The sequence below is a fragment of the Dreissena polymorpha genome, chromosome 14 (genome assembly GCF_020536995.1).
Source record: "Dreissena polymorpha isolate Duluth1 chromosome 14, UMN_Dpol_1.0, whole genome shotgun sequence".
In the NCBI taxonomy this organism is placed as follows: Eukaryota; Metazoa; Mollusca; class Bivalvia; order Myida; family Dreissenidae; genus Dreissena; species Dreissena polymorpha.
In genome coordinates, this window is record NC_068368.1 from 42,649,821 (window position 1) to 42,664,253 (window position 14,433).

Genomic DNA, 14,433 nt, shown 5'->3' on the forward strand with positions numbered 1-14,433 from the left:
TTTTCATCAATTATCTTATTGTATATTTTGAATTTGTATATGGTGTCAATAATGAAACGTTTTGTACATGGAATTTTTATCATGAAATTATAATCTTAGTGAGAGGTTTCGATATTCAAACAATATTAGTTTAATATGATGTTGATTGCAAATTGTATTTATATTCAGTTCTCATTACCATTTTCCTCATACTTTCTATGCCATCATAACGTCAAAAAAGGCCTTAATGTTGTAATTTTGTCTAAGTTATCTCTATAAAATAAATAGGATGATAAAAGTGCACCTAAATTTCGACCCGTGCGTTATGACACACATTTTACAAATTTGAATGGCGTGTGTTCATTTCAAACCTGCGATTCATTTTGGTAATTGAGTTGCGTCTTAAATTATGCAACAGGAACAACTTCAGTGCCTTCAGCGCTTTGATTACTTAATGTTTCCAAAATGTTTCTTTGCATAAACGTTCTAGAGTGTTGTCAACAATATCAATAGGTACAAAAAATAAATCATATAAAGTGTAAAGATATGTGTTAAGCTGGCGTAACATTTTTAGTTGGGTCATTAAATGAATGGAAATTTGCAATGCGGGTGATTAACTTTCAGTCGAAATGTTTGGATTTTTTACAGGCTGACATAACATTTTTAGTCTGTCTTATGTAATTTGACATCGTCATGTTAGTGTTTTAAGGAAATGTTATTATGAATTATTACAACAAATATGATTTTTAAATTAAAAAGCCTTGACAATACTCCCTTTGATATGCATTCATGGAAAATCCCTTTAAAATATATAAACATTTGTCTATTATGTATATTGACCTTCCTTAGATCAACTTATTTAGTTGTGTAGCATTATTTTTTAAGCGGCCATTGCTATGATGAGCTGGTTGTTATCAAGCAACTGGTGTATATCATATAAAGTTTATCAGCGAATCCAATTATGGCTTTAAACCCAGATATAAACGCAAATAGAACTCTGAATAGACATGTGCAAGGGGAGATTAATTATGTTGACATATTGATCAAATTACTTTATGGTTCACTGTTTATTACAGCAGAACGCCTAGTGGTTGACCTAGGTAAACGTAACCTGCGGATTTAAAAACTTGCAAAACGAAATTGCTAATCAGATATTACCAAACACACAATCTAATGATCTAAGTATGATGTATTGAATAAAGATATCATGCTTAAAAATTAAATGGACTCAATGTTTTTCATGATTGGTTTAAGGAGATGTATTTTTAAGATCATATACATTACAACATTAATGTTGTTAAAAATTACACGCAGCTCTTTGTATTTTGGTAGGTATTGTTTCAGTCTTATAACCTATGTAATTAAATATATGCACAGTATGCCCTCGCAATCTTTGAGCAAGATTTTGATTGAAACCAATACTTAGTCATAAACTGGTAGCTGCACTTTTTCGATAAGTGCAGGCGAATGCCTCTCAGATCACGCAAATAGTATTCTTATCTTACCAGGTATCGTATTGGCCCTTATGTCTTTTACCAAATAAACGGACCTGGTCGGGTATGTGTGGAAAATGTAACGGAAAAGTTTTAAAATGTCTGATCTTTGTTAAATTAATAAATGACAATCACTTAAAATTATTTTACATAATTTTTGTTAAATGTTTATACAACATATCATATAATCGCAAGTCTCTTCAAGAAGACAGCGTTGTAGCCTTTACTTAACTGAACGAAAAATAAAACCACTCTACTCAATTGCTATTCCGGATGTTCGTAATTCCGTGTTGACAGAATTGTCGTTCTTTCGGGACGGTATACCTACTTCCGGTCTAAATATAAACAATGGGAAAATACTACTGCTGCATCCGTGAATGTCAATTTTATCAGCAGAGTCAGCTATTTTCTGAAACAAAGTTAATTACCAAAGGACTATATACTAAAAAGACTGGGTAATTAAAAATAGCCAGAAGAATTGGATTACAACGTTTTATACACACGATTTTTCGGACCACGTCCTAGACGGTATCGTGCAAAACTCGATCTGTGGACCTTAAGAATCTTCAAAATGAGAATTTACGCTATCGAAGAATTGTACAACAGCATGAAAAAAGCAGCGTTATTTTGAACAGCCCCTCCAGAACTTTAAAACATTGTCTGTCTTAGATCATGATAAATTATACCATGAATAGGGACATACATCAGACAATGATTCAACAAATAAACATCTTTATGGAAGGGGGATATGCCAATCTGCAAGTAAACAATTATTTGATATGAGTATATACTTTCCGCCCAACTTTTTTCAAATGAATATTTATCTATCATATTTAACCCACCTATGTTACATTCATTAAAAATTACAGTTAAAAGTAGCATACAATTTCCCATTTCACAACACTGTTTTTTTTTTGTCTTATTATACAGTCAACTACATTATTTAGAGCTCATGACATAGGTGATTCATATATTTGAAATGATAACTTCTTCAAGTGTCTCTGTGTTTTAGGTGCTAATTAGAATGTTGGTTTATTGAAGATTGTAATGAATACAATTAATATATGATTTATTGAACAATATACCAGTAGTTTACTTGTAAAGACACATTCAACTAATTACCAAACAATACTGGATTTTACGAAGTTTTTACAGACAATTCTAAAAATTGTGTTATAGAAAGATATTGTTCATTTTGAGAATTTTCCCTTTTTACCATAATTATTTCTACCACATGTAAGTTATTTCTTCTTTGTTTGTTAAGTTGATAGTTTAAAAACATTATCTAGACACCTATTACTTTTGCTGTGCAGACATCATTTGAACCATATTGCTGAATGAAAATGTTAATCATAATAAGCCATGACTTCTTTTGTTACGATGTTTACAATACAAACAAAAGCTCAGATATAATTTAAATTAAGGCGTGTTGCTGCAGTTTATTTAACCGAGGATATATTTATAGCAATACCGATGATGCTATTATCACAACTCAATAATTTTGTTATCAGTATCATCAGAAATGACCGAGTTGGTTCATAATACAATTGTCAGTGGTTCAATCCCAGGTGGGGGTAACTTTTTTATACTTTATTTTTCTTTCTTTAATATCATTCTTGTTTTATACTGGAGCTCTTTAGTCCTGTTGTTTACATTTATCAATTTAGAGCATTTTATCACAAACTTCAAAACATGCCGAAATCTGTAAATAAGTACATGGAAGTTATTAATGATTAGGGTCGAGTTTGATACTGTATGGTATTATGTTTGTGATTAAATATTGTTTTTTATTAATGTCTTTTGGTAAGCTGTTGTGATCCCAGTTAAGATTGTAAACACTTTCTAATGTTAATGCATATTTCTAACAATCTATGTACCGGTACTTGGGTTTTGCCTAATTGCTGTATTCTATGAAATTTGACGTAGACGGTAGGGATAGTTATAACAAATAATCTCTGTTAAAAGTGCGGTGACCCCCTTTTTTTATTTGTGTTTTATGATGACAATACGTAGATGAACATATTTGAGCAGTTTCGCAGAATTCTATCAGACAGAAAATTTTTAATTCCATTTATGAGGCTACAATATTTAAAAAAATGACGTTGTTTTGGTGAAATAAAAATTATAAAAATAAATTTCTTACAATTTAACTTGTGTACTCCATTTTATTGGTAGTGTGTGGTTTAATTAAATGGTATATGATGTATCTTAGCTTATATAATATCTACATGTTGCCAATTTCACAGGTTATTGATTATTCTTAAGCAATTAGAGATTTTTGAGTTTTATTGAAAAAGTACATGTTATATAATGGTGAATAAAATCAAAACAAGGCCTGTGACCCTAATGTTTTTATTTCATTTTTTCATATAGTATTTGTATATATATCTTAAATATAAATTTTGGACAAAATCTATTAGATGGACAAAAATCAGCAAAACTGAAGCAACACCCCTTAACAGGGAAAATGTAATAAATTCTTCAATTTAAAAGACAATACAGTAACAATTATCTATTTAAAACAAGTTACACTATATATATGATAAACAATAATTAAGGATACTATCATTCTAAATATTAATATAAAATATGCAAGCAATTTAATTTCACACGATAAAATCATTAACAGTCAAATGCCTTTATATTATAATATTAAATGACTGGAAATGAAATCAGAATCTTAAAGTAAGCAGACGAATAGGGCACTTGCTAAATAGACAGACAGACAGACAGACAGACAGTTTATTCAGACTTATACACAAGTACATCGTCTTCATACTTAAGTTTACATATTATTTTCTGTCACGTAACTAGGTATAACAAATAAACATTACATAACATAAATATACATTTAGGAATACAAATACAAATCAACTATCAAAGCGGTAATGAAACTTATGGAACAGTATTATTCAGAATCGTATTTCTTATAACAAGCGCTTCTTTTATATATTTACATACATTGTAAATTACTGATTTGTCACATGAAAGTAATAACTTGTGGAATTTATATACAGATGGGTTTACATAATAAATACGGCTTATAAATTTTTTCCTTAAATCAGAATAACAGCGGCATATACAAATAAAATGGTACTCATCTTCTAAATCCAAGTCATTGCAACATAAACAATAACGTTCATTACGTGGTATGTTATTTTGGGCGTATCTGCCAGTTTGAATTCTCAAAGGATGTGCAGAGACTCTTAGTCTTACAAAAAATAATCGCAGACGTCTAGGAAGTAAGTCTAAATATGTTTCATATTCCAAACAGCTTTTAAAAACTTTATACATATCTAATACCGTACTATTATTCATTTTACCGTACCACTCTTGTTTAAAATTGTCAACAAGTCTACATTTAAACTCGCTAATAAAACTATTAACTTGAACAACGTTTGGATTTTCAAATACATAACCAAATCCAAAATTATTTAACATGCTCTTGACATTTGAGACCCAGTTCGTATAACCTTTATTACAATCGTTCAAGGCTTGTTTGTACACATTTTGCATTATGATATTTTCATTTCTCAAAATTTTAAACCAATATTTAATAATTTTAACAAATCTGTTTATATACAATGGATATCTACCTAATTCTCCATAAACAGCAACATTACATGTATTTATTTTCATCTGCAGCAAGCGTTTGCAAAATTTTAAATGTATACGTTCTATAACATCTGACTTCGTGAAACCCCACACTTCTGAGGCATAATTTAATATAGAACCCACAAAAGAGTCAAATAACTGGCAAAATATTTTCGGTTTTATGTCAAATTCATTGCATTTAAACAATAATGTATTCAATGCTTTAAGGGCTTTACCAACCAAATGTTCTTGGTTTAATTTAAAACTTCCAGTATAATTCAACACCGTGCCTAAATAGTTAAAGTTATCAACAACTTCGATATAATTACCATTGTATGACCATTTTTCATTTTCTTTTAATCCCCCTCTTTTCCGAAAAACCATTATTTTAGTTTTTGCAGTGTTAACATTTAGCCCCCAAGCATTGCAGTATACATACAATTTATCTAAATGTGATTGGACCTCAGCAGGTGACTTGCCTAAAATAGCCATGTCATCGGCAAAAAGTAATAAAATCAACACAATATCATCTATACTCAAACCAGAGTTAATGCTATCTTGTAAGTAAAGTTCAAGATCTTCGACAAATAAAGAAAACAAGATCGGCGACATTACCTCCCCTTGCCTCAGTCCAACCGCATAGCTAAAATAATCTGAATAAGATGAACATGATTTAACACGTGACTTAACATTCGCATACATATCCTTCACTATTCTAAGCAATTTACCTTGTATACCAGACTTAAACATTTTCAACCATAATGCATTGCGGTAAATACTATCAAAACATTTTAACATATCGACGTAAATAACATACAAACGTTTATTTTCATTCAAATAATTTTGAACAATTGACATCAGAATAAAAATAGCATCAACAGTTGAATAACCTTTTCTAAATCCGAACTGCGCATCCGAAATAATAGTGTTTTCATTGCAAAAAGTTTCAATGCGTTTATTTAAAATCGTGGTAAATAATTTTGAGAAACAGCTAACTAAGGTAATCCCTCTATAGTTATTTACATCATTAACTGAACCTTTTTTATGCAAAGGGATTATAACCCCTTCTGTCCATTTATCTGGGAAAAAGCCCGATACAAAAATACCGTTAAACACATCGCATAAATGGGCAGATAAAATATCACTACATTCAAGAAAATATTCATTCAACATACAATCACTACCCGATGATTTATTACGTTTTAAATGTTTAATCGCATTACGAACTTCCTCAACAGATATAGGCAAGTCAAGTTCAGGAAGTGAAGAATTTTCTAAGTTAAAATCATTATTTAAGCAGAAATCCTCTGCTTCAATATTACAAACATCTGATATATTACTACTTAGGTTTTCAAAAAACTTTGTAAATTCTTCTAAAGATATTTTATTTTTAATAACTCTATTTTTAGATTTGAAAAAACGCCAAAAGTCCCTTGGTTTGTGTTTTCTTAAATTTTCAATCTCAATCATTTTTTGCCTATAACAACATGCTTTCTTCTTTTGAATTAAATAGATCAACTATATTTTGGGGCACAAAATCTTTGAATGATGAAGATGAACACTGAACATATCACAGCACTCTCACACAGTATATTAAAGAAAATATTTAAACCAGAAACAGTTTAAAACACCATAATTTATTTAGCGAAAAAATTCATAAAATGTACACTAAACTGATATGAACATTGCTGTAAAAACAAATGTTTTCAGAAACTGATAGTTAAACTTACGTGGAAGACAATGACAGAAGAATATCAATAAATGTATAAACGCACCAAACATTAATACTGATTATGAATCAATTAAAAACTTTACATCAACGGAATATATGTTGGGTATCAATTGAACAAGGCAACAGACACAGTTTTAATAGCAGAAAGCTATCAGAGTTTATAAACGTTCACTGATGAAAAGTTAAGAGTCGCGAAATTATATGATAAGGCAGAATTAAAATACGAATTTCAACAAACTTTAATTTTAAGTATATCAATCAATTAATATATAAGTGTATACGTAAATTTTAATTGAAATGAGCAATAAATATTACGATTAAAGCGATCTGAGGTGCAGAACGTGCTTTCGTCTGTTTGTTTTTTTACCGATAGTCAATACCGTCTCGAACGAATGACAACTCTTGTTTGCTCTTAATTACGAAAGACGCACTTTGTATTGATAGGGTGTGGGGTTGTTTGCACTTAAAATGTTTTATTTAACGTTGAAGATCAAATGTTGAGATTTGGAGCTCCATAAAATCTGATTTGACCCTCATTGAGTTATATTCCCAGTTATAATTTCTTTTCGTTAGCGTTTATTTATTTTGATTTGTCACATCGTTTGATGTTTGATCACTTGCCAAAATAAATAATGGATCATTATGCGAAAGTTGGACATTTGCAAAAATCAGTAAATCTATGATTCAAATTTAATCTATCTGGTGTTAAATAATGTTTAGGTCATCAGATATCCAACAGTGAATATGACAGTGCTATGTCAAACTGTATCGTTGTGCAGCACGGGACTAATAGTTCATTGTGAGCCTTATAAATAGCATGCGTCATGTACTTCACCAGAATTATAAATCGCAATATGAAACGCTGCATAACTCATAATACAGCCGATTTCCAACAATGAAATCCTGTATACATAAATTATAAAGTCATCTCTTGTGTAAAAGAGAAAATGCATTTGTATAACGGTTATTAGCATTTGTTAGCGTTTATTGATGGGCAGTTAAACGTTACATGCAAGTAAAACCTATACATAGCCTTACCCAGTACGTCTGGCCAAGCCATGTCATCCGAATCATAAGAACAATACAGTTTAATTTGACATCCGCTAGCTAATCCAATAGAAGTGAGAGTCATGTTTCAGTGGCTGTAGCAGCGAGCAATAGAGGATCGGGTGCTCTCATAGCAAGTTTACTTACTGAAAGGGAAGCTTTAGTTCTGGAATAGGTCTGTTACGTTTGTTATCAATTTGTTTGTCGTGAACGGTTGATGCGAACAGATTAGTAGCACGGTTATCTTCAGTAGGTATGTAATCTAATTTATGCATTTCGATTAAATGTATAGCTACTGCTTGGTTTAATGAGCAAGTATTTACTTTTATATTCAATACATAATATTAGAATACAAAACTATATCAAATCACAAAGTACTTACAAGTAATAAATTGTCTAGTAGGAACGGGTACTCTTGGTTTTTGATAAAAAGGTTTGATTTAAATATCCTGATTATGTTCTACCGCCAATTCCATTTACAAAAACTGAAACATTACACAATTCACAATTTTGAGAAAAACTGTTATTCTTAACTAAATTATGAAAGCTATAAACATGTTTTTTAGACGTGTACTTTATTTACGATTGGTTTATAGGCAGCATATTGCATTTGATCAAAGTAATAAGATTAAACGTAATTGAGTTGAGCAACCAAACCGTACGTTTGTGTGTATTTAAAAGTTTATGAGGTCCACTCTGGTCTGTATTTTCTTGGCATATACTTATAATGGACCAATAGTTGGAGATATTTTGATATAGATATCTATGAAATATAGCACGTTTATTATTTTGAAGTGATATTTTATCTAGGCACATTGTGTCTCGTCACAATTTAAATACATACAACCAACCTGAAGGACATTGTCGTTAGGCGGCATCAACAATAGGTTGCGGTCTATGTTTTGTGTTTTTTTCTAAGCTGCAATTAACCCGCCATTGAGTTCTAAGCAATGAACTGTGTGTCACGGACATGAGGAGAACATATATTAGAATGTCGAAGTTGCTCGGTATTTTAAATGTTGGACAGAGGGCGCTTTTTTGTTTTCGCCATGTAATCTTTATACTTTAAGTCTGAGACCCGTGTAAGTTCTATCCTAACGTTAAATGGGACATAATATAGTGATTTAATGTATAGAATTGATAATAAGAGGGAAATGATTATTAGAACAGTATTTTGTATAATGCGTACCCTGTTATATATACGCTATTTACGTAATAAATTATTATTATTATTTCGTGTGATCTTGGGATTTACATCGGAAAGTTGTCCCTCATGGGATCCTACGTTAGTACGTTGGTCTGCCGGTTCGTTCCCTATAATGCTTACGTTAATCTGGATCCAGAGTAATTTAAGTGATCTATTTTTGTTTTGTGATATTCTTTAACACAGTATATTAAGTCGGGTCGCGTTTTAGAAAAGCCTGCTTGGACAGCGCTGAGCGAGTTTGCCTGAATACAAATGTAGTACGGATGATAAGTATATCTAAACAGTTGTTCAGGTACAAATTTAAACATTATATAGGCGAAAAAAAGTTTTGTAGCCACTGTTCGTGTATTCAGTCATTTTATTATTTCCTTTAAGTGTATTATATTTCCCCAAAGGATCTTATGTAGTGTATAAAAATAATAATATTTTATCAATTTCTTAAGTAAAATGCTGACTAAAATCTTGGAAACTATGTATTCTTTGTGTCATTTATGAAAATATGGTATTAATGTGCAGCCATTTAGCCAGCAATCTCGGATTGAACCACATGGGATTTTTTTTGCATTTTGTTAAATGCATATGCATAGAACGTATTTACCAAATATGTTTTTAAATACAAAGTCTTAGAGTGTGATCGCATAAATAATGTACAGTTACAAATACCATTTATGCCACTTTACTTTATAGCGAACATCTTTGATTGCGACAAGCCTGCGCGATTGCTTACGCTGGTCTTAACATATGCAGGCTGCATATGGTGTATCTGACAAGCCTGTGCGATTGCGTAGGCTGGTCTGGAGCAGGCTGCATATGGTTTATGATACATTTACAGATGACGCGGTTCTTTATGCCCAATATAAAATATTGGTTTCTATTTAATTATAAATGTTATAATTGGTCTGATACTGATGAGTAAGGTAACAGGCATTGATGGCATATAACATTGTTCGCATATCATATTTACAGATATCCTAATTATGTAGTAAGCTATTCGCGATGTATTGTATACTAATTATTGCCATTATGTTTATCGATCATCATCACTGTGTATAACCAAAGAACGTTAACTTTCCATTATTTAGTTGGAAATGTTCAATGCTTATTATTTGATGGTAATTATTAATCATATGAGCCCGTGGAATTGTTTGAAAGTATAAAACTAAGTATGTAGGAATTTCTAAGGTTGCTTTGGCATAGTTTTAAATTGCAGTTTGGTAATAGCACAACTGAATCTTTGCCTTTATTCATACATTGTCCCATGTGTTTATAATCTGATGTTAGTTTTATTTTCTTGTAAATAACAAATTAAAATATCAAAATGTGATTCTCGCGTTTGCATGTTCTTACACGAAACTATAAGAAAGTTACCATTTAAGGGTAAGACACATTGTTTAAATTGATGACTGTTATTTTTTTGAGTGCGTATTTACCTTTTAACTAATATTACTTTAAACCTCATGCAATATGATTTCTTAAACCCTTGTTAATCTCTTAGGTAAATTTGGAGTACTCCAGACAAACAAACACAAATTGGTTGCCTGATACCCGAACAAAAACTTCAGAGAATGGACCCCACTCCCACTAATTCGTCGGCAATACAACAAATGGAGAATTCTACGGCGACCAATACTTCATACGGCATCGTGTCTACGCTTGATGATAGCAAAGAATTCTATGAACACCCAGAGAACGTCGTTGTCCTGCTAGTGAGTGTTTGCGGCATCATCGCAAACGTATGTTCCATCTTAGCAACGGTACACATCCCACGAGACAAATGGACCACTTACAACAAGCTTATTATCAATTTGGCTGTCTCTGACATCCTGGTAGTCACGAATGTTTGCGTTAATCACATATCAGTTACACTTATGGATAATAGCGTGTGTTTGGGTATGCTATCTACAGTGCTATTCAATATTGGGTTGACGTCAACTCTGTTCAACCTTCTGTTGATGGCGGTGGACCATTTCTTAGCTATCATGTATGCCCTGAGGTACGACTATCTTATGTCAAACTTTCGTAGCAATGTCGTCATTATATTTGTCTGGATAATCAGCGTTCTTGTGTCTCTGCTTGAACTATTTGTTGTGTTTGCTGATATAAATGTGAAATTCGACTCCGATATTTGCATCAATATTCATGCAAACAGTAAGATGAACTACGAATTTGTCATTGTGATATTTATATTCGTGGCCATGACCGCGTTGCTCGTAATTTACACAATAATTTGCATTCAGGTGCGACGCATTGTTAGGCAGGATCGACTGTGCAAACGAACAGAGTCCCATTCATACAAAGCCGTGAAAACAACCTTTCTTATAATTGGAACTTTTGCGTTGTGCTGGTGTCCGTTAGGAACCTATCATCTGTGGATTTTCTTCGTTAACGAAGACGTCTTGACTAAAGTATCAACAGAGATGATTTTTCGGGTAAACGCGATTCTTTTAGCATTCATGCTCTCTAACACGATTTGGGATCCTTTGATATATGCAAAACGAAGATCGGAAGTTCAATTTGGATACAGGCGGCTTTTCACGAAGCTGTTTTGCAGAAAATGGTCAACTGTAAATGCCAGAGGAACTAGACGCATTAGAGCCAGGTTTATGTCCGACACCATACAAATGACGGATGAAACTGTTCACCTTGATAATTATTTACTTAAGAGGGATTCTGTTAGTGTAAATAGTCAGTTGTCAACCCAACGCTCGAGATCATCACATTCCGGAAGTGTGATATTTTCTATGGAAGAAAGGAGCACCCGTCGCGTGTGTTCATGCGCAAAAGCAGTGAACTCAGAGGTTTGAGATTTTTCCAAGAAAGCTATACCTTTTTATATCACTTAATCTATAAACGAATAAACAAAAATGAAAAATCAAAACATCACTGCATAGGATTGAGTTTAATATGTATTTATAAAGTGTTTTGATTTACTTTTGCATTTACGTGTGTGCCATTTATACAGATCTTCAACTGATATTGTTTGACTTGGAAATGTCTTTAAATCAATGCACTAGTTAATACATTATTTTAATAAATAAAGCATGTTGATACACGTACACCTCAAACTGCACATTGAACACCGTTTTACAAATTTGCAAGAAAACTTTTTCTGTTCATGTCATATATGCAACTTTATTTCTTTTCCCTACGTTGTTTCACATCTTCAACACACTGATTATACACTAACACCTCACAACCTTATGTAAAAATACACAGGTCAGCCTCTGAAATGGCTAAACTATTGAAATAACGAATATAAGAAAAATGTGGGAATTTTATGACCATTATAATTTGCAACTCCAAACACGCTACCGTACTGTGTAATATTTAAATCGAATATTATCTTAACTATGTGTTTCCCAGTTAACCTTGATAATTGTGTTGGTCTATGGTTGTTTATATTCAACAAATAACTGTTATCAATATTGATGGAAATGATATTTATGCTATAAAATACGGACCCATATATTCGCATGTTTTGTAATTGGAGTTTATTTTCGTAACACGGAAAGTGTCGTGCGATCTTTTGGGGGAAATATCAAAATTCCACATACACTGTGGAAACGTGTGGTGATTTAATGTACTACCCATTTGTTTTGGCGTATAGATGTGTAACAATAAACCGTACTATTTGACAAAGTTGCACTTCGATAGCTACTATTATACGGGTTTAAAGGGATGTTTACTCACTCTGTGGAATTTTACACAAATTGCAATTTATCATATTTAGATGATGTTTGTTTATCCACATTCTGCCATTATCTTGCATTTTTAAGATTAGTATGTGCCTGAATGTTCATTATTGATCGAATTACAATAACAGGAAACTCAACTTTTCATAAGTGTGTGTTTTTTTTTTAAGGTGTCATTAAATATTTGGAGTAGTCAATACATAACCTTTTGGAGTACAAACGCATGCGCTACCACTAAACCACACATGCTCGGGAAATAACGGCATATTTCAAAGCTATGTAAGTACAACAGTCATTTTCCAAACTATTGATACACATTGTTGCGATGAAATAATATACTTATAACTATGTACTTATACATACAATATGTTTATACATATAACAAATACCATCATGATTTTAAAAATCTGTGAAAATGAACCTTTAAATGGTACTGCAAACCTAGGTGCAATACGTATGTATATGTATTTTAAGATGTGAATTTTATCGTTTTTAAACAAAATTAGATTTTCATCAAATTAGATTACACAATGTCGCTCTTGATTTGTTGTCAATTGACTTTAATGCGAATTGTGTTGGCTATAATACACTTGGAGACACTTCTAACGCATCACTTTTCAATCTTGAATATCTCAGTTACGAGTAAAGATATTGATTAAAAAATTTACATACGATCATTTGACTACGTTATATGCAAGCTCACGATAAAATCATTCATCCGTGACGATTGGACGCTTTAGCACGTGGGGTAGGTGTGGTTCTATATTTTTGCACGTGAAAATGTTGAAACGCGATTTAATTCTAGTTTTATTTCAATTTAATTATTTTAGATGGGTTCTTACATAAGGAAAACATAAAATTAATTTACAAAACAATATAGCTCGTATGAATATTCAGGAGCGCAATCGCGCACTTTACATTTTACAGGCTACCTTTCCCACTTGCAAAAGCGTCCGATCGTCACGGATGAATGATTTTATTGTTAGCTTGCACATACTGTAGTCAAATGATCACATGTGAAATTTTAAATAAAAATATTTACTCATTACTGAGATATGTAAGTTTTAAAAGTGTTGCGTTAGAAAAATCACCAAGTGTAGTAAAAGGCGATATACATTTTATTCCATTTTAATTTCAATTTCATAATTCTAGGTAAGTTTTTACACAAGAACAACATAACATTAATTTAAGAAAAAACATTATGGCTCGTATGAATATATACGAGCGAAATTGCTCAATTGGCATGTTGCAAGCCGGTCAGTTATTAGGACGTGTAAATTTATGCGTTTTATTTTCACATTGTTATTATTTAACGTTGCACGAGTCTGCGAATTTGACTTTTGAAGTGACGTTTTTAATTTGTTAAGTTTTAAATTTTGTTGTTTTTCAATTTCAATTAAATTTTCAGGAGTTATTAGATATGTGTTGAATTATTCTTGGTCCAAATTTTAACACAATCCGATCAAAAATAAGGGAGCTATATTGATATGATTAAGTGATGCGTTAGAAGTGTCTCCAAGTGTATGTTTGTTGCACATTTGACTTCTGAATAAATATCGCTGACTTTATTTATCCTGTTTTGATGATGATTTTAATCGTATCACCTGGTCACAGGGGCTATCTTTTTCAAACAATACTTGTATGAATTATAAGAGCATGTCTTATATTCAAGAATTCGTTCTTAAAGTT